This window comes from Ochotona curzoniae, unplaced genomic scaffold, assembly GCF_017591425.1.
Source record: "Ochotona curzoniae isolate NIBS_2020 unplaced genomic scaffold, NIBS_Ocur_1.0 contig_832, whole genome shotgun sequence".
Taxonomy (NCBI): domain Eukaryota; kingdom Metazoa; phylum Chordata; class Mammalia; order Lagomorpha; family Ochotonidae; genus Ochotona; species Ochotona curzoniae.
In genome coordinates, this window is record NW_024466580.1 from 4,706,200 (window position 1) to 4,727,571 (window position 21,372).

Below are 21,372 nucleotides of genomic sequence, written 5' to 3' on the forward strand. Positions count from 1 at the left end.
TGAACCAGTGGATGGAAGCTCTCTCTGTGCTTCTCCTTCCTTCTGTGATTCTTTCAAATAAATAATACACATCTTAATAAGTAAATACATCTTATAAATAAATTCCATAAAGAGTTCCTCTTCTTGTTTGATAAAAATCATCTCAGGATTCCTTTGTAATGCTAGCAATGAGGGAAAATTATTATGTGACATTTTTATGTTAGACTTTATAGCATATTTAGTATACCTATTGTCTGGTTTCCTTTATCCTGATTTCATTTTTATGTTATTTCATTTAAGTGTGTAGGGTGAATCTGCTCCCCCCACCTTTGCAGACTTCAAAAACTGAAATGTGTGGGTGCTAAGTAACTTTCCGAGCTCACAATGCCAGTGGGAACTTGATCTTAGTTGCTGGTCTTGGGAATTCCTGAGTTTCCTGGTGCAATACATTTTGTTAAGTTCACCCCACAGTACAGACAGGCAGTACATACTATTGAAGTAATTGCATTCATATTTCTTTGACCTCTGTTTGGCAAGCCAGAGAGGCGTCTTGTATTCACTTGATCTTTGTTGTTTCACAAATACCCTTTGATTAGGTTTCATACAGCTTAAATGAGCAAATGCAGTCCTCACCGAAGTTTCAATTCTCATGTGGCTGTTACAGTGTCCGGCAGGTGGCGCGGTTCCCTAATGGTAGTAAAAGTCGGATCCTGGTGGCCAGGAGCACCAGGGGGCGCTGCGTTGCTCCTAGATGAATTGTGCTTCTGTGTGCTGTCCATCGGCTTCTGGACCAAGGTTACTCTTTGAGGCCAGCTGTAGCTTATGCTCAGTTATGCTGAGAAAAGCACAAACCTGGGTACATCTTCCCCCATGCCAGGCCCTGGAAAAACCCATAAACTGTTTTCTCACTGCTGTTTTTTTCGGTGTGCATCTTTGAGCTTGTACATTCCAAGTTCAAGATCATTTCACAACAATGTTCTATACTGGCTTCTTAGACCCTTATTGCTCCATAGGCTAAGGGGCTTGGAAAACGCTGAGGTGTGAAGGGTTTTCTGGATAAGCCGCTTCCAGTGATGGACAGATAAGGTCCCGGCTCCAGCCTGGCACGTGGCTGTTCCCAAGACACAAAGCAAATCTTGCTTTCCACGGAGGGGAGGAGCACACCACTTCTTCCTTGTTTTCGCTGTGTTAGCACCATGAGGATTGCACTTGGGAGAGGCAGAGCTGTTAAGGTGGTGAGGCTGCAGGTAGGACCTCCGTCAGGGGTGGAATCTGGAAGCCTGTGGCATGAGCCATTGGTTTCAGGGTCTGCCTGCCCCCACAGGCTCCTGCAGCTGGCTGTGTGCTGAGGATGTGGGGCTGCGGGCTGACATCTCCCTCCAGCTGTGAATCAGGGCAGTGACTCATTCAGTGCCCAGCATCCTCTATCTACCCACAGAGGGTTCTACTTCCTGGAAGTTTGTTTCTGTCACATAGGACAGGAGGGCAGTGGGGAAATGCACCGTGGAGCCAGAAGGATGAGAATCTGGTAGGGGATGGGCTGATCGGAATGTAGAGTAGGAGTGGAGAGAATTTCAGCGGAGAGGAACCTAAGAAAGTGGTGTGTTGTCCTGTGCAGCCCTCACGCAGATGTAACTGAGATGAACAATTGCGCGTATTTAATGTGCCATGCATTGTATTCAGATGTTGCTTGTGCCTATGACACCTTCCCCACTATCAAGAGCTCCCTTGGGTGCATTTATTTATCTATGGTAAAAACACTGAACTGGACAGGCTTGTTCAAAGGTACATGTCTTTGATTACAGACACTGTGTAATCCAGCAGCTGTCTCGGACCTATTCGGCTCACGTCCCTGTCACTGCAGATCCATGGCCCCCTCTCTCTGGCTCCTAGCCAACAGGTTTGACTGTTAGAGATCCCACCTGTAAAAGGGGCTGTGTATCCAGCTTTCTGTGACTCTTCTCCCTCTGCAGCCGCCACCCCCCACCGCCCTGCGCAGTCAAGAATTGCAGGATTTCCTTCTAGATCATGATTGCAGCTGAGACTCTGCCCTGTTGGAAGGTTAGGAAGAGAAAGGGCAGGACATTCCACAAACTTGCTTCTATGCCCTGTGAGGCGCAGTGCCAGCCCAGGGTGCAGGGAGTGGAAGGGAGCCATGTAAGGCAGATCTAGGTTCTAGCCCCTGGCCTGGCACAGACGGAGGCTGAATGTCTCATTTGTGCATGGTGAAATCCATCTTTAAAAGCTTGTTGTGGCATTGTGGCTTAAGCTGCCACCTGTGATGCTGGTGTCCTGTATGAAGAGTGGTTCAGGATCCGGCTGCTCCACTTCCGATCCAGTTTTGTGCTGACGTGGCTGGGAAAAGCAGCAAAAGATGGCCTTGTAGGAGACTAAGATGGTGTTCCACGCTTCTTACTTTGGCCTGGCCTCAGTCATTGCCATCATTTGGGGAGTGAATTAGCAGATGGAGGATCTCTCTCTCTCTCTTGGTCTGTAACTCTGGCTTTCAAATAAATAATGTAAATCTTTTATTAAAAACTTTGTTGTATTAAATGACATAAATGTCTACAAAAGTCATTACTAGTACAGAACCTGGCGGTAGTCAATGCACAGTAATAGTAGCAACGGTCATATTCCACTTCCCTCTGTCCTTGGGTTCTGCAACTTCACTTCACAGAAGCAATCCAGACAAGGTGTGTGTCCAGAAGACACCACATGGAAAACGGCAGGCTTTGGGCTGAGCATTGTAGGAATCCAGGGAGAATGAAAATCCTTGAACTTTAGACAAAATGAGATCAAGCACAGGACATGGAGATGCAGCAGCCTAGACACTCTCCTCATGGGCGTGGAAGGCTTCATTCCCCAGGGAGGAGTCCAGAGAACCCAGGTTGAAGCCAGGCTTTGCTTCAGCCCTCAACAAGGAAGAGCTGAATCAAAGGAACCATCCTTTAAATCTACAACCTGAACTCCTCCCATCAGGGTTTACTTCTTTCCTCTCCAGCTTTGCTATAACCCTGCAGCCCCCTGTGGCTTACTCCTGGCAGCGTCTACCTACCCTTCACTATTTCCTGCAATACTATGCCCGCCGTGATGCTCCTGAGCCATGGGGTCCATCTGAAGTGTCCTTTCCTGAGATCTGCCAATCCCAGCCCTGCGCGTGACAGGTGCTTGGCAGGTGACTGCTGAGTGAGTGACTGGAGGAATGGAAACCTTGTGCCTGTAACTGCTGGTCTGACACTCCTGTCCTTATTGCTACATGTATAGGTCCATGGGCATGTTTGCACTAGGTAATTATGCCACCCCCCCACCCCGCTCTCTTTTTTTTTCTGGAAAATAAATATCTTTCATTTCTCTGACTTCATCACTTCTCAGTGTAGCTTCGTTCTGCTGTGTCAGAACACACAGAAGGGACATGGACCTGGGTTCAAACCTTGGCTTGGTCTTTAGCGGCTGTGTGATCCTAGCCAATCCCCTTCTCTGTGACAAAAGCACCTGCACAGGGCCTGGCACGGTAGCTGAGTGGCTAAAGTCCTTACATTGCATGCACCGGGATCTCATATGGGTGCTGGTTCTAATCCTGGCAGCCACACTTCCCATCCAGCTCCCTGCTTGTGGCCTGGGAAAGCAGCTCACGATGGCCCAAAGCGTTGGAATACTGCACCCGCTTGGGAGACCCAGAAGAGGCTCTGGGTTCCTGGCTTCAGATCGGTGCAGCTCTGCCCCTTGCGGCTGCTTGGGGAGTAATTCAGTGGACAGAAGTTCTTCCTCTGTCTCTCCTCCTCTCTGTATATCTGCCTTTCCAATTAAAAAAAAAAAACAAAACAAAAAAACAACAAACCACCTGCAGAGACGACTGTGAAAATGAAGTTGACTAGCACATGTTAAATACTGACCATAGCACCTGGGAAACCCCCATCAATGTGCCATGGACACCGATTGTCATGGCCTCTGCCTTCTGCACCTCCCAGCCCTCTCCCTGGGAAGTGGTGTGTACAGGTTCATGGGCTGTCATTGCTGAGACCAGGACACCCACTGCGGGAGATGCTGAGAAGTGTGGGCGTGGCCTCAGCGTTTGGACGGTGTGTGATTTGGAGAGAAAACCCAAACATGAGAAGGAACAGGGTCGTGTTCATACAGGTGTCGTGGATACAGTGAGGTCCTCAGGAGTGAAGAACAGGGAAAAAGTGGGCTGTGTCATGGAAGAAGCTGAAGTTGGTTAGGTCCCAGCACTGGCAGGCTGCCAGGGAACTGGCCCCAGCTCGGTATAGCTCTTGCGCCTCTGTCAGTATGGCAAAGGCAACTCGTACCACCCAACTCCAGGAAATGTTCAGGATGCACGTTTTCCAGGCATATTATCTGTAGACTCAGCCCACTGCAGCCTTTCAAATTCTGGGAGGAGGGAATGAGGGTGAGAGGCTGTGTTTTCCCCAGGAGAGACAGTGGAAGGCAAATGGCCTGCATCTGACACCGCCTCTTCTCCCTGGGCTGTGATGTCAGCCTGCCACCATGGTAGCATGGCTGACTTCCAGAGCTGGCAGTTCCGCTGCCCTGAGCCCCCTCATGCCCCTGCACAAGCCTGCCCAGTGTTGCATCCTGTTTAACCTAGCCTTAAAGAGAAGTGTCAACAGCCATCGACCTGTCTGTGCATGTGGCCCTAGGAAGGGGACTGTCACCTCAGGGGATGCCCAGGGAGTATTCGCCTGGGCGCCATGGACATGCACTCCTGCAGTATTCACCTCCTGCTGGCTCTATCTTTAGCTTTTGAGTAGGCTCAAGTACAGTGGAGTGAATTTTGATGACAATAGTTAGGGCTCTGATGGTGGAAATTGGCTGGCTGAGTGTGACTTCGAGAGAGAACCCTGTGTACACCTCACGCTTCGTTTTGGTAGATTTGTTTATTTATTTGAAAAGTAGTGTTACAGAGAGAGAGGAAAAGACAGAGAAAGATATTCCATCCGTTGGTTTACTCACCATATGGCCTCAACAGCTCAAGCTGGAGCCAGGAATTCCATCTAGGTCTCCCATGTGGGTGGCAGGGGCTCAAGTACTTGGGCCATCATGTACTGCCTTCCCACATGTGTTAGTGGAGCGCTGGATTGGAAGTGGAGTAGCCAGGACTTGAATAATTGCTCTAACATAGGATGTTTCAGTGTTGCAGGTCGTGGTCTGACTTGCTATGCCATAATGGAGCCCCAGACTCTAAACTTAACTTAGAGGAGGAATGAGAATTGTGGTATAATGGCTTAACGTGTCCCTTAGGTTATCCACATCTTAACACACTGGTTAGAGCTCCAGCTACTTGGTTTCTGATCCAGCTTCCTGTTAATATGCCTTGCTGATGGCTCAAATCCTTATTCCCTGCTGACCTTGTGCTGGACCTGGATATAGTTCCTGGTTCCTAGTTTTGACCTGGCTCAGCCCTGGCTATGGTAGAGTGAACCAATAGATAGAAGATCTTTCTGTCTGTATGTGTCTCTCTCTATCTCATTCTGCCTTTTAAATAAATTAATAAATCTTAAAAAAAAATCCAAAGTTGAATAGAGCTCATAGGAATAATTCGAGGAACTTGCTACAGTTGCACAGGCCCAATAGTTCTGAGCTGGTAGGTTTGGACGGATGCCCAAGAATCTACATTTTAACAAGCATCACTGGGTGAGTCTGGGAAGAGTATATGAGTCAAAGGACGTGGAGGAAGGAAACATCCCGACGGTGGCAGCAGCAGAGGGAGGGCCTGTGGACCGTTCATGGATGGGGTGGTGTGGGAAGTCACTGCATCACAGGCTCTGAAGGGACCGGCGCAGGGCTGCTGGCTCGGTGTGAGGGAACCTCCACCATGTGGCTCAGGATGAGTGTGTGGCTGTGAGGGGGGCAGGAGGGGCTGAGCCATCCTGGGGCTCTCCCAAGCAGCTTCACTGCCATCTGTACTCACCCTGTGAGATTTCACTTGAAAATCAGCCACTGCTAAAGCGAGTAAAAAACAAAAAAATCACGACCCTTAGAGGCACAGTGTGCATCCCTGGAAGTGGCTTAGCCTCCTCGGGGATTCTGGCAGCAGCATTCCACCTTGTCTGGATGGTCCTATCTGCCAACCTGGCAAGTTTGGACTGGATGCTGCATCTTCCCTTTTGGTCTTTCAGTCCCATTTTGCTTGTAAGTGAGTTACGCGTTGCTTTTTATAGGGTTCAGATCCTCTGGAGAATCATAGAAAGGCTCTGGACTCTTCCTGATGGCTCAGTGACTAAATTGTTGCTTTGTAGGTGCCAGGATCCCACATGGGTGCTGGTTTGTATCCTGGCTGCTCCACTTTCCATCTAGCTCCCTGATTGTGGTCTGGGCAAACAGTAGAGGGTGGCCCAAAGCCTTGGGACCCTGCACTTGCATGGGAGACCTACAAGAAGCTCCTGGCTCCTGGCTTCAGCTCAGCTCAGTTCTGGCCATTGCAACCACTTGGGGAGTGAACCAGCAGATGGAGGATCTTCCTCTCAGCCTCTCCTCTCTGTATATCTGCCTTTCCAATAAAAAATGAATAAATCTTTTTTTTTTTTTAAATAAGCATGCCCATAGGCACATATCCAATAGCCCGTGTTCAGGTGTGGTGAGGCTCCTGGCTCCCAGGAACCATCCTCCTCTACATCTTTGATGACAGATTTTATTTTTTGGCAGAAGTAGCAGTGCTATTTTTTACTGTAGGGCTAACTCAACTGCAACTCAACTAGACCCAGGAGTAGAAGCCCTATCTTCTGTAATTACTCTCTGAAATGACAGAAAAGAGGATTCCTTGTAGCATAGAAAGGAAATATTACCCCTTTGCAGTATCCATTTTTCCTGTCTTTGAGTCTGGTTTATTTGAGCCTAAGTTGGTAATTATGTGATGAGTTAATTATTTCAAGTGGAATCTTTTACTGCATGTTTAGGAAGTATCTTTTGGCATATATTGCTAAGAGACCTTACCATTAGCACAGAGTCCAGCTTGGAATGAAATATGAGGAATATGAGGAGTCTCAGGTTTTATAACTGTATCAGGTAGAGAGGCACTCTTAGTAGTTCTATATTTTTCTTGGTATTTGTTGATTTTATTTGACACACACACAATGTCAAAGGGATCCCACCTGCTGGTTTACTACTTAGGGGTCTTGGACAAGGTTAAATTTGGGAAGGGGAAGACTCAATCCAGGTGGATGACAAGAATCCAATTAATTGAACCACGACCCTTGCTCTCCAGGATCTGTATTAGCAAGAAGTTGGCGTCAAGAGCCTGAGCAGGGATGTGAACCCTGACATTGCGATGGGGGCTAACTAAGGGCATCTCATCTAGGCTTGAGTGTAGAGAAATGAGGAGGAGCGGCTTTGGAAGCACAGAGATTTAAGAGGAACACATGTTTGCATCGCGAGCCCATGGCTGGCTGTCCCTTAACCTGTTTACTTGCAGTAGTCTTAGGGACATGATGGGGTCCAAAAGGAGTTCAATCACCCGCAGCCACTTCGCAGGGTTGCCTCAGGAGAAGCTGGAAGCTGGGGGCAGAGGACAGGCGGGAACAGACTTCCCAGCGGCGTGGGGGCGTCAGGCTCTAAAGACAATATTCTCAGAGCCACTGCCAGCCTGCACTCGTCTCTCAACAGCTGTCCACCATTTATTAGTGGGCTCTCCGCAGCTTCGGGCGGGACGGAGGGCGTGCGGGGCAGGCACAAGACGAAAATAAAAAGCCCACACCGTGCCCGGCCGCAGGGTGGCGCGCGCGCCCGGACGCCCCGTGTCGCCGCCGTTGCCGTGGAGACGGCAGCCACGGGCCCCATTTTGGAAGCCTTCGCCCCGTCGGGGCCTGCTAATCTCCCTTTCATTTGTAATTGCCTTCTCGGCCCCGCTGCTCCGCGGCCCTGGCCGCGTTCCCAGAGCTCGCTCTCGGCGGCTCCCCGACCCCGGGCCCGTGGGGACGAGGTGGCGGCCGCCGCGGCCTGTCTGGGACGAGATGAGAAGGGGGCGCTGCGGCCTTGAAACGGGCGCCGGGCTCCCGGAGGCGGCCCGGGGAGGGCCGGGCCCGATTGAAGTGGCCCGAGCTCTGAGGGCCAGGCCTTTGAGGCGAGCCGCCCTGTCCCGGCCAAGAATAATTGAAGGAATAGTTTCTCTGGCGCACCGACAGCTGTAGAGCCGGGCGGTTTGGAGAGGATTAGGCCGAAGAGGGGGAACGGATACTCCCACCGGGACCCGCAAATCCTCAGCCCGAATTCTACCAGCGGACAGCACATGTTGAGACCCTGAAATGGCTTTTTAAGTCCGTTTCCCCCCTTTCCAAGCTCCTGTGTCCGGGGCTTCCAAGAATTTTAAGTGGCCGAGGCATCCGTCTTTGGCGTCCCTGCCGCTGGCTTCCCTTCAGTTTCTCCAAACTTTGTTTCATCCCAGACAGCTCGGATTCACGCGCAGATGCGGATCACGCTGGGCGCTGCCTCCTCCCCGGGTCGACATAGCTGGCAGCTGTTGTAATGTCTAGGTTCAGAGTTGGGGCCAAGTTCGGGTTAGCATGAAAGAGGAGTTAGGAAGGGTGGCTGGATGGAGCTGCGACGCTCTGGGAATCAAGGACCTGCCTTCCTCGGGTGAAGAAACGTTGGCAAAAGAACGCCTGCAAATGAAGCAAAGGTTTAAACGCCCGTTTTAAAAGAAGTAAGTATTAGGTGGACACTTGGGGAGTTATTCTAATTCTATTCTATTCTATTCTATTCTATTCTATTCTATTCTATTCTATTCTATTCTATTCTATTCTATTCTATTCTATTCTATTCTATTCTATTCTATTAATTCTAATTCTGGGGTGGTAAAGATTTCTCATGATGACTCACAATCCAAAAATCTCCAAAGCCAGAGAAGATTGATAAGTTAAAAGAAAAAGTCCTGCACAGGAAAAAAAAAAAAAATCCCTCTGCAATACAATGAAGTGATGACATGTTCACGACTCAGAAAATGGCTCATTTTCACTCAAGACTTAGCAGACACACATTCGCAAAAAGTACTCACGGAACAGGAAACAAAAATGGCCCCCAAATACAGAAAACTGTTGTTCGGCTTCCATCTTAATGGGAGCAGTGCAAACTAAAACGCTTCTGAGATGCAGTTTTCCACAACCAGATTGGCAAAATCCCAACAGTGACAACACACTGGCCTGGTGGCGTATTTGTGAAGAAACAAAACAGTCAAATTCACGCCGGCAGGCTAAGTGGAGGGCAATTTTATAATATCTGTCAAAATTACAGATCTCTGTCCCCCTAATATTCTTTTTTTTTTTTTTTAAAAGATTTATTTATTTATTGGAAAGCCAGATATACAGAGAGGAGGAGAAGCAGAGAGGAAGATCTTCAGTCTGATGATTCACTCCCCAAGTGAGCACAATGGCCGATGCTATGCTGATCTGAAGCCAGGAGCCAGGAGCTTCTTCCAGGTCTCCCACACGGGTGCAGGGTCCCAAAGCTTTGGGTCGTCCTCGACTGCTTTCCCAGGCCACAAGCAGGGAGCTGGATGGGAAGTGGAGCTGCTGGGATTAGAACTGGCACCCATATGGGATCCTGGCGCTTTCAAGGTGAGGACTTTAGCCACTAGCCACGCCGTCAGGCCTCCCTAATATTCTTTGAGGTTTGCTCACTTTTATATTGATATATGCAGTATTTATTAGTCACAATTGGTTAGTAGACAAAAAGTGGAATCTTGGGAAATCTCCATCAAGAGGGAGGTACTTGTCTGTAGTGGAATTTTACACAGCTGTAGGAAAGAATGAGGACGCTGTCTAGGGACTGACTTCCAAGGTATCCTAGTGGTGAAGGACAAGGTGCTATGGCAGATCTATTTTTGGGTATCAGGATTCCCCAGTGTCTTCCGTAACAGTCTCACTGGTTTACGTTCCCACAACACTGGATTAGGATAGCTCTCCCCCTCACATCCTTGGCAGCATTTATTGTGTTTTGGTTTTGGTATGATCGCCGTTTTAACTGGGGTGAAGTGAAAACTCATTTTGGTTTTTATGACCCAGCCATCCCATTCTAGTGAATTTATTCCCCCAAAATGACATCATAATATAAGGGAATAATCTATACTCCCCCCCATGTTTATTGAAGCTCAGTTCATAATAGCTAAGATATGAAATTGACCCAAATGCTCAACTTATGTCTGTAAAATATGGTAGAACATATATTTATACAATATTGAATACTACTCATAGCAAAGAAATTTTTCCTTTGCAACTAAGTGGATGCAATTGAAAATCATTATGTTTAGTGCAGTAAGCCAGTCTCAAAAAGACAAATGCCAAATGTTTCCAGTCTTCTGTGATAATAATACATTGACTAAAAAGTGTAATTTATATGAATGAGCCTGATGTCCTGGGTTTGCTGAGCAGTAGCTTTTTGTTTCCCTGCTTGCTGTGTGTTGACATCTTTACTTAATGGAGTGTTAAACCTGATATTTTGCATAGTGAAACGAACATGTCATTGTGAAAAAGAGGAAAAAAAAGAAGAAGGTGGAAGAGAGTGGGAGTTTAGAGTGGGAAGAATAGCTCTGTTCCTAAACCTGTATCTTGGAATATGTGAAATTTGTTCATTTACATAATTTATTATTTTTTAAAATTATATTTGTTTGAAAGGCAGAGTTACAGACAGAAGAGAGATAGATCTTCCATCTTCTGGGTCACTCCCCAAATGGCTCTGATGGCTGGAGCTGAGCTGATATGAACCCCGGATCCAGGAGATTCTTCCCAGTCTCTCATGTGGGTTTAGGGGCCCAAGGATGGGTTGAGCCATTCTATACTGCTTTTCCCAGGCCACAAGCAGGGAACTGGATGGGAAGTGGAGCAGCTGGGACATGACCCAGTGCCCATGTATGATGCTCGCACAGCACAGGTGGAGGCCTAGCCTACCATGCCATGGTACCAGCCCCAACTTTGTATAAGTTTTTGAAAAAGTGAAACAAAGAAAAAAGAAAATAAAGGTGCAGTGAAATAGAGTATGTTACCCTTCCTATAATTAAAAGAAAAAGTAAAGAAATGACTATGTTGCATTGCCCATAGAGATTCTGGGAAAGGCTATACAGACCACTAATAGAATGAATGAGTTGTTTATCTGTGTGTGGACGGGGAAGAGAGTAACAGGACAGGAGTGAGGCTTCACTACATATCGTTTTGTGGTAATTGAATTTTAAACCAAAGTAATACCTACTGCAAAATAAAATAAAACCACTTCAGGCAATAGACAAAAGCAAAATGCAGTAACTACTCAAGCCCAATGCTGAGCTCTTTGCTCCAACACCCCTGATCAGATGTAGCAAAGGAGAGGATTTGCTACTTCTGCAGGTGTGGACATTCTGCCTGGACTCTGGATCTGTAGCTCCCAAATGCTCAGTCCCTCCAGAATGCCCTCCCCCTCCTCCTCTTCTCCTCTCCTTCTCCTCCCCCTTCTTCTCTTTCTCCTTTCTTCTCCTCTTCCTTCTTCTCCCCTCCTTCTTCTTTAAGATTTTGTTTATTTTTCTTGGAAAGGCAGATCTACAGAGAGAGATACAAGAGAAAGATCTTTCATCCTCCGTTTCACTCCTGAATTGGCCTCAAAGGCTGGAGCTGATCTGATCTGAAGCCGGGAGCCAGGAGCTTCTTCCAGGTCTTCCAGGGTGCAGGGTTCCAAGGAGTTGGGCCATCACCTACTGCTTTCCCAGGCCATAAACAGGCAGCTAGATGGGAAGAGGAGCAGTGGAAATATGAACCTGCATCCATATGTGTAGGCAGATTGTTAGCCAATTGACTCATTGTGTTAGCCACAGCTAGAACCTCTTTTCTCTTTTCCTCCCTTCTATCCTCCCTTCCTCCCTTCCTCTCTTTTTCTTTCTTTCTTTCTTTCTTTCTTTCTTTCTTTCTTTCTTTCTTTCTTTCTTTCTTTCTTTCTTTCTTTCTTTCTTTCTTTCTTTCTTTCTTTCTTTCTTTCTTCCTTTCTTTCTCTTTCTTGCTATTACATTGCTAACACTCTATGCTCAACCTAGGCTATATTGCATGTGAAGTGGAGCAACCTTTCTAACGAAGAAAAAAAGCAGTTTGCCTATTCCTTTTTTAAAAAATTTATTTTTCATGATATTGTTTCATAGGCACAGAGATTTCTCTTTCTACCTCCCCATCTCCCTGCCACTGTTTCCCCCCAGTATTATTAGGATAGTATAGTCCGTCAGCAATAGTCACACGTCCATCATTCTGCTGTTTAAACGTATCATGATACTGTAGGTATAGATAACAGGAAGTCCATCATTCTGTTGTCAAGTTGTAGTTAACGGTTTCACTGGGAGTCCTTTCTTTATTCAAGAGTAGAGATGCATACTGCAATGTATTTTTACCGTCTGATATGCTAGTCTCCATTATACAGTTCCTGGAGGTGAATATATGTATGTGCATGTTTATCTGTGTATCTCTTGATCTTATATTTTGCATGAAGGTTGCCTTGTATCAGTGAGAACATATGATACTTCTCCTTTGGGATTGGCTTATTTCACTGAAGATAATGGTGTCTGGTTGGGATAATTTTCCTACAAATGGTAGAATTTCATTTTTAATGGCTGAGTAGTATTCTACAGAGTAGATATACTATAGTTCCCTTATCCATCCCTTTTTCGATGGGCAAATCAGAACCTCTTATAGTCAGCATGCGAAAGGGACCTGCCACAGCCTGGCATCTTGTGGATGTCAGGCTGGGTGGATTTTGCTTCTGAGCATAGTCAGTCACTGCTTAACAGTAGATAGTGTTCCGAGAAATGTATCATTGGGTGATTTGTCCCTGTAACAACAAGGTGGACTTAGTACTTAAACATACTCAGATGATACAGGCCATTTATCCAATGTGACCTCTGAATTTAACCAAAATATGTGCCAAGCATGAGATGCATAGGCTTCCGTGAAGAGTCCATGGCATATTGTATTTCAGAAAACTTTGTACAAGTAGCAGGAGTGCATGCTAAAATGAAGATAAAGGTATAGCCTAGTAAATACATAAGCCAGCGACATTCTTTCTTATTATCATTATCAAGTAGTTTATACTATACATAATTGTATAAGGAAATTTAAAAAGTTCATGGAAGACTGAAATTTTAAGAAAAGTTTAATTTAGTGCATTTTTTGGACATTCATGTATAGTTTTTTCATAATACACATTTTCCATGACCTTTTAAAATATTTACTTAGTTGAAAGGCAGAATTGTAGAGAAATAGATGTCTTCCACCTGCTAGTTCATTCCCAGATGCCTGCAATGAGTGGGACAAGCCAAAGCCTGGGCTCTGGAACTCCAGCTGGATCTCTCACATGTGGGGTCAGGGCCCAAGCGGTTGCACGGACCATCTTCTGCTGTCTGCCCACATGTCTTAGCAAGAAGCTGAATAACAAGTGGAATAGCCGAGGCTTAACTGTTACTCACATAGTATCCTGAAGCCACGGGCAACAGTTTGACATACTCTGTCACAATTCTGCCCTCCACTGTGACCTTTAAAATTTGCTTGTATACATGGATTTCAATTTTTTTTTTTTGCACTAAAATGAAATTATCTTTTTTGTTTTCTGCAAACTTTCTGATGTCTCCTCATGTACGTTGTACATTTTTTAAAAAGATTTATTTATTTATTTTTTATTGCAAAGTCGGATATACAGAGAGGAGAAAAGACAGAAAGGAAGATCTCCTGTACGATGATTAACTCCCCAAGAGACTGCAATGGCTGGAACTGTGCCGATCTGAAGCCAGGAGCCAGGAGCTTCTTCCAGGTCTCCCACTCGGGTAAGGATCCCAATGCTTTGGGATGTCCTTGACTGATTTCCCAGACCACAAGCAGGAAGCTGGACGGGAAGCAGAACTGCCAGGATTAGAACTGGCACCCATATGGGATCCTGGTGTGTTTGAGGTGAGGACTTCAGCCGCTAGGCCACTGGGCAGGGCCCACATTGTACTTTTATATAACTGGCAGTGCAATCTGTGTGAGTAGACTGTTGTGCTGTTACATGGTTGCTACATTACCTGATCATGGGGACTTCTCAGCTCTATTATAATCTCATGTGGCCACTAGCTTATTCTGGACTGGAATGTAGTTGTGAAGTTCATGATTGTGTCTTTGTGAGCCTTCTTTATGGCAGACTCACGTACTTTTCTTCATGGGACTCCCAGAAGTCATTGAAAACCAGGCTCTGCCTTTGGAGAGTCACAGATTCCAAGGCATTTGGGGATCTGGGATTTGTGAAAAAGTTCATATCTAAGTTCTTGATCATTTCCTTGGCGTGGGACTCCTGAGGAAGGAATCACAGCTAAATGTACCAGTTCCCATTGCACGCCTGGCTTTTTGCCCTTGGTTCCCCACACCTGATTCCCCCCGCACCTGGCAGTTCCATGAAGGTTGAAGACAACAGGATGTGTGGAATAGATGAGGGGCTGATTTATTCTTTGAAAACTGGAAACGTGTGCGTACTGCTCTTTGACTACAAAAGTATTGGCTTAGTGCTTTACAAATCGTAGCTCATTTCCTCTCACTGTGTGAAGAATGCATTTTTAGTATCCCCAATTTGGCTGAGGGAATTCAGGCACAGGTTAAACAATTTTAAACAATTTGTGTAGCATCACATAACTGGATATATGGAAGATTCAAAAGCAGACAAGCAGTGTTTAACCAACACATTATGCCGTCTTTAAAAAAAAAAAATTAGAGTAAAATCCACACAGCAAAACGAAGCATCTAAATGAAGCTTGGTGGTACTTAGGACATGATGGTGTTGTATACCCATCACTTCCATCAAGTCCCAAAACATTCTCAGTGCCCCACAGGGAAACCGCAATCCCAATAACAGTTATTCCTTGTCCTCCCCTTCCCCAACCCCTGGCACCATCTGGTATACTTTCTGCCTCTATGGCTTTGCCTATTCCGGATCTTTCTTATCAATGGATCCTTACAATATATATGGCTTTTAGTGCCTGGCTGTTTCAGTTGGCACGGTGTTTTGGAGGTGTGACCACACTTCATCTCATTGTACAGCGTAGTAATATTCCACTGCCGGACTATGCCACATGTTGTCTATCCATTCATCTGTCGGTGGACATGTGGCTTGTGTCCACCTACTGGAGAGTGGATACCTGTTTTCTGTTTGTTTGGTTTTATGCTGATTTTCTAGTAGAAGTAAGGAGCAGGTGTGTAGACATCTCTGCATATGGGGCCATCACCTCCTCTACACTCCTTGTATTCTCTCCTGGAAATAAAAAACAGGAGTAAAGCAGTTGTTAGATCACTGAAGAAGGAAAACATTGCTCTCGGGCAGCAAGTTGGAAATAAAAATGGTAGTGGAGGCATTGAGTCACTCCCTGGTATCTGAGGTTGAAGTCCATGGGCAGGGGCTTGCAGCTATGACATGAACCCTGTTGCAAACCTGTTGCTCGGTGTCCATCTAGTCCAGGAGATTCAGAGCTAATGCTCTGTATGGCTGAGAGTGGAAAGTTCGCCTTCCAGATGTGTGCACAGGCTCTTGTCACCTTTACCCTCCCTGCCAAGTCTGAGGAATCATGAAATCTCCTTCCATGTATTAGAAAGCTCCATGGCTTTTATTTCTATATTATAATAGAAGTTTTCAATTATAGTTGAGGCTTTTTTCCCCCCTTTTTCTTCTCTCTTCTCTTTGGCACTGAACAGTTTAAGTTCCTTCTTAAAAAATCCTTTTTACTTACTTTAGAGACAGAGGTCCACTGTCCACTCACTTGTCTACTCCCCAGGTGCCTGAAAGGGCTGTGGCTGAGCCAGGCCAAACCTGGGAGACAAGACCTCAAATTGAGACTTCAGTTACTTGAGTCATCAATACGGCTTCCCAGGAGGCATAGGCAGGAAGCTGGGATCAGGAGCCAATAATTGGATTCAGGCGCACAAGGCCCACCCACACCTCTCACATCCCCTCTGTGTCTGGATTTTCTCACTTTTGTCACCTTTCTGAGCTCTGCAGTTTTGTACAGAAAAGAGGTGAATTAAGAATTGTAATGCATTTTGCATCAATGCCTGTACTTCCTGGGGATTGCCTAAACCCAGCTTTGGTATCGGTCAGTGGTCACATCCTTCAGTGGCTTGTGGTCAGGGTTTCTAGACCCTGGGGATTGTCGAAACTGAGGAACATTGCCTGGTATTTCAGTTATGTTCAGTTTAACTTCGTGTCTTTTGTTCAGTTTGCAAGGTATCCAGTGACAAGTTGCATTGGTATGTTAGACGCTTTATGGGATCAAGTGGATTTTTATTGTTCTTGGAAGGAAGACATCTTTTTTGCTAGCACAGGTCGGTTCCCCTGGACTGCTGACAGGAGAGAAGAGCAAATATTGTCGAAACTGTGAGAGTTCATTCTGTCATGAACTCAACGCCTGGAACACTCAAGGGATTTTTTTTTTTAAAAGGTCTAAATTAGAAAAATCGTTTTAAACTCCTGAATCTGGAAAGAGCAGAAAGAAGGGATGGCAGTTTTTCAAGAAAGGAAGGGGAAATAATTTTAAGAAGCAAGCTGTTTATCTGTGTGTTTAAGTATTTCAGTCAACTTGTCAATAGGAATGTCAGGGATGAGGGGTTGCCAAAAGTTTCCTGGGAAAATGCGTGTTTAGCAAAAAACTGTGGGTGAATTTCAGACATTTTTTTTTTTTTTTTGCATCCAACTGAACTTAGCTGTAAGCTCACTTTTGCACCAAGTTTTTGAATACGCTTGTGTGTAGCGTTTGTGTATGAGGATGGAAGAATATGGTCAGGTGCCACGGTCAGGAGATTGTTCTGTGGTTTCCTGTTGGACCTTTATAGGAGACAGAACAGTCGAAGAACTTTCCACAGTGTCATCAATCAACTTTGATTCTCAACTAAAGCTCTGATCTAGTTTTTCCAGTCAATTCTTCATTCTTGTCCACTCAGGAAAGATCTACTCATTCAAACTGTGTTTTTTTTTTTTTTTTTTAAAAAAAACTTTACTTCTTTTTATTATTACGATTATGATACAGTTCCATAGGCCCTGGGATTTCCCTTATATCCTCATCATGGAGATTGCATACGGAATGCAATGGACCTAATGGAGAACAAGCCTGGAGAGCTTGAGTGGGAAACCCAGGAGGCTGAGAAGGGGCCCAGTGGGTAGCTGTGGAAGAACGTTGAACAGGGGGGATGGAACTGATTTATGCTACAGCTACTGTGGAGATAATCACAAGGGAGAGAAGGTGTATGACACTCTTGTTTGTGGATTAGAAATTGAAATTGAGGCGTTAAAAACCATGCTAATGAATTAAAAATAAAGCAAGGGGACAATTTAGTTAGTTGCATCCCACATAACTGGGCTCAATTCTTAGCTATGGTTCCTGACTCAGTTTTCTGTAATCCACACTTTGGGAAGCAGTGCTCACAACGGCAATAACTAAATTTCTGACACCCACATGGAAGACCTGGATTAGATGTCCAGCTCCCAGTTTCGGACTGTCCCAATTCTGGCTGTTGTCAGCATTTAGAGCGTGACCCAGCACATGACTGTTTCTCTGTTTCTCTTTCTCTCTTTCTGTCTCTCAAGTAGACATTTTAAAATATCAGCAAAAGTATTCCGTTTCATAAAGTTATTTTACAATAAATTGTATTTTCCAAAGAAAAAACATTTTTGTGATAAAAACATTGTTTCACATTTTTGAAACTCCTGATGTTTGATTTGAGACCATTGGGGTACATGTTCTGGCATAGCACCTTAAGCCACTTCTGGGGATACAAATCAAAGGCTGGATTAAGTCTCAGCTATTCCACTTCTAATCCAGATTCCTGCTAATAATTCTTGGAGGTAGTGACTGATGCCCAAGTGCTGGTGCTCCAATATCCACGTGGGAGACCTAGGTGGGGCTCCTGGCTTTGTCCTGGCCTAGTCCTGGCACGGGGGGATGAAACAACAGATGTAAAATCTTTCTCATACTCTACATTTCAAATAAAATAAATAAACTCCTAAAGGAAAAGATTGGATTATCTGGCTTCCTTTAGAGTAAAATGTATTAGGATAGGGATGGTGTGGTGGCTCAACATGCTAATCCTCTACTTGCAAGTGATGGCATTCCATATGGGTACCTGTTCATGTCCTGGCTTCTCTACTTCCATCCAGATCTCTGTTTATACCTGGGGAAAGCAGCAGAGAGATTCCGCACCCACGTATGAGATCTGAAAGAAACTCCTGGTTCCTGAATTTGGGTGAGCTTAAGCTCCAATTGTTGCAGCCATTTGGGGTCTCCTCTTTGTCTCTCCTTCTCTTTGCAAATCTTACTTTCCAATAAAAATAAATAAATCTTTAAAAAGGTGTTAGGATATATTTAATTGAAATATGGGAGGAATATCTGATTGCATATTGTAAATGAGAGAAGCATTTGGCAGATAATGGTGATTGTTTTTCTACATGAAATATTGACAAGGAGTAGTTTCTTAAAGATTAGTTGCAGCATTGCATCTTAAACCATGTCCATGAACTTCATGCTGTCTTACATTTAAGTCCATTGACCAAGTTTTGCAATTGAGTGAAAAACTTTTGTTTTTGCATGATTTTGTAAAATTATACATTAGCAATTTAGAAGATAATGACTCACTGTGTAATCTAAATAGTCCAAATGTTTGCACATTTCTCTGTATAAAATGAACATAATCTCTGGAAAAGTCTAGGGTGAGGAAAGTCAGGTTTAAAATGATGGAAGCAAGTTTTCTAAAATTCTAATTTTTGCTTAAGGATCTTTTTAAAAAGATTTATTTATTTTTATTGGAAGGAAAGATCAGATTTACAGAGAAAAGAAGAGACAGAGAGAAAAATTTCCATCCTCTGGTTCACTCCCCAAGTGGCCGCAACAGCCAGAGCTGAGCTGTTCCGAAGCCAGAAGCCAGGAGATTTTTCCAGTTCTCCCTCACAGGTGCAGGGTCCCAAGGCTTTGGGCCATCCTCGACTGCTTTCCCAGGACACAAGCAGGGAGCTGGATGGGAAGTGGAGCTGCTGGGGTATGAACTGGCACCCATATGGGATCCTGGCACATACAAGGTGAGGATTTGGCCATTAGAATATGGCGCTGGGCTTTCTTATTGATAGAAAGTATTGCCAGTTGATTTTATTGAAACAATGGGTTTATTTTGGGGGGGTTCATATTTTTGTGCAAAAGTAAATGACAGGTTTATTGTTGCACAAATAAAGTTACATATCCATGCCCAAATAATCATAGTCTGCTTGTCAGTCCCTCAAATAAAAACAGTGTTCCATGAAAAAAAAAAGAGATTAGTTTATGCTGTAATTAAAAAAAATCCTCTTGGCAGCCACTGTACTATAGGAAGCAACATGCTTTTATGTAGTTTGTGATATTTTTAAAAGGTAGCTAAACCATAGAGATGAAATAAAATTATTTTACTGTTCCATTAAGGACATTCGTATGTGAAGCTGACTTGGCTTTTCCTTCCTCCCTCCCTCCCTTCCTCTCTTCTTTCCTTCTTCCCTCGCTCCCTCCCTTCCTTCCTCCCTTCTTCCCTCCCTCTCTCCCTTCCTCCCTCCTTCCCTCCCTTCATCCCTTTCTTTCTCCCTCCCTTTCTTCCTTCCTTTCTTCCTTCCTTTCCTTCCTTTCTTCTTTCCTTCCTTCCTTCATTTCTTCTTTCATCTGTCTCCTCTCTTCCTCCCTCCTCCTTCCTGTCTTCCTCCTCCCTCCTTCCTTTGTCACTTCACTTTGAGTGCAAAGCACAGAGGAATATAATGACAACCAGCAAGATTTTGTGCTTACATTCTGATCTGTGTTAAGACACAAGGAGTTTTACTCATCATGGCTTTTGCCCTACCATTTGCAAATGCGAACACAGTGAAAGATGGTTTTTACTTCATAGACCCCCATGCATTTTGGAGATCCCTAGGGGTCTGCACATCATGCTTAGAGGAAATACTGCTGGAGCAAATTCCTGGTGGGGCCCAACATCTACCATCATGAAATGTCTTAACAGTTGCATTGCTTGAGAAAAAGCAATCTGATAAATTTGGCACATGGGAACTCATGCCTTTTCTCATACAATGTTCACCTTGTTATACACTAATATACATAAAAATGGATAGTCCCCTCTACGTCTTTTCAGCCCTAGGCTGCTGAACGTGAGTCAGGTCCATCACATGTCAGAAGTAAGAGTGGTGTTTGATTTCAGTAAGATATCTGAAAACTATCATTTACTTTATTATGTAAGTGCCACAGACCTATTAGTAAATGCACTTTTCATGTAAAAATTTGGAGAATGTTCAAGGTATTTTCTATAGGTGACTAATGTCTGGTGGAAATGAGATTTTGCAATGTTATTCACATTTGCATAACTATGGGTCAGGAAACTCAGGAACAGAGTTTCTGAATTCCTCACAGAAACAAACTACCCAGCTCCCACTGGATGGCTGTAGGCCTTGGTTTCCTCAGCTGTAAGACAAGGGGTGGGGAGCAGAAATTAATCCATTTAATTAATTTATAAAACAAGCTTTCATTGAGAAAGATTACAGCTCTCCCTCCAGTTACAGAGGAAAGGAAAGTAGGCTTGGGTCCATTCTCAGAAGTGTTTTCATGGTGTTTAAATTTTAGTGCAGTTACTGGACTGGGGGAGGACAGCAGGGAGCTACTTTGTTATTATCTCTCCCCTCAAGATTCTGTGGGAATTAGAGGATCCTAGACATGTGCTTACCATGAACCCTAACATCGAAAAGCAGAGCTATCCATTGCCAGTTGATTTCTATTTTGAAAGGTTTTCATATTTCAAACTGAGGGTGTTGGATTGGATTTTTCCTGTGAAACCATTGTCATGCTCAACACACCTTGAATTTTTCTCACACGTAAATGTAGGTGAAGTTAGAGGGCTCCAAAAATAATCTTCCAGATTTGATGGCTGTTAATTCTAGGGATACTGGTGATGGCTAGGGAAAGGTGCTAGGGAGTGGCCCAGATGGTTTTACAAAAGTACTCATTGTGGCCTCTAGGGGGCACACCAGGCCTCCTTAAAGCTTGGCAAAGTAATTCATTTCCTCAGTATTTCCAGTGTTTCTGGGAATCTAAGCTCCTCCGTGGAGAAAAATTTAGTTTAGGGAGAATTCTGAAGCTGAATTTTTGATGAGATAAGGAAAAGTGATCACAGCAGATTTTTGTAGAGAAAGCAGCAGAACAGCAATGTTCCACAGAGCATTCAAGTCAGAAACAAAACTAGGAGCAGATGTTTGGCTCGGCCATTAAGATACTTCATAGGATGGTGGCTTTGTGTCCCAGAGCCACTTCCAGTGGCAGCTTCCTGCCAGTGCATATCCTGGGAGGACCTCGTGACAGGTCAAACAAATATGTGGGTCCCTGCCACCAATGTGGGAAACCTGGGTTGAATTCAGATCTCCTAGGTTTGTCCT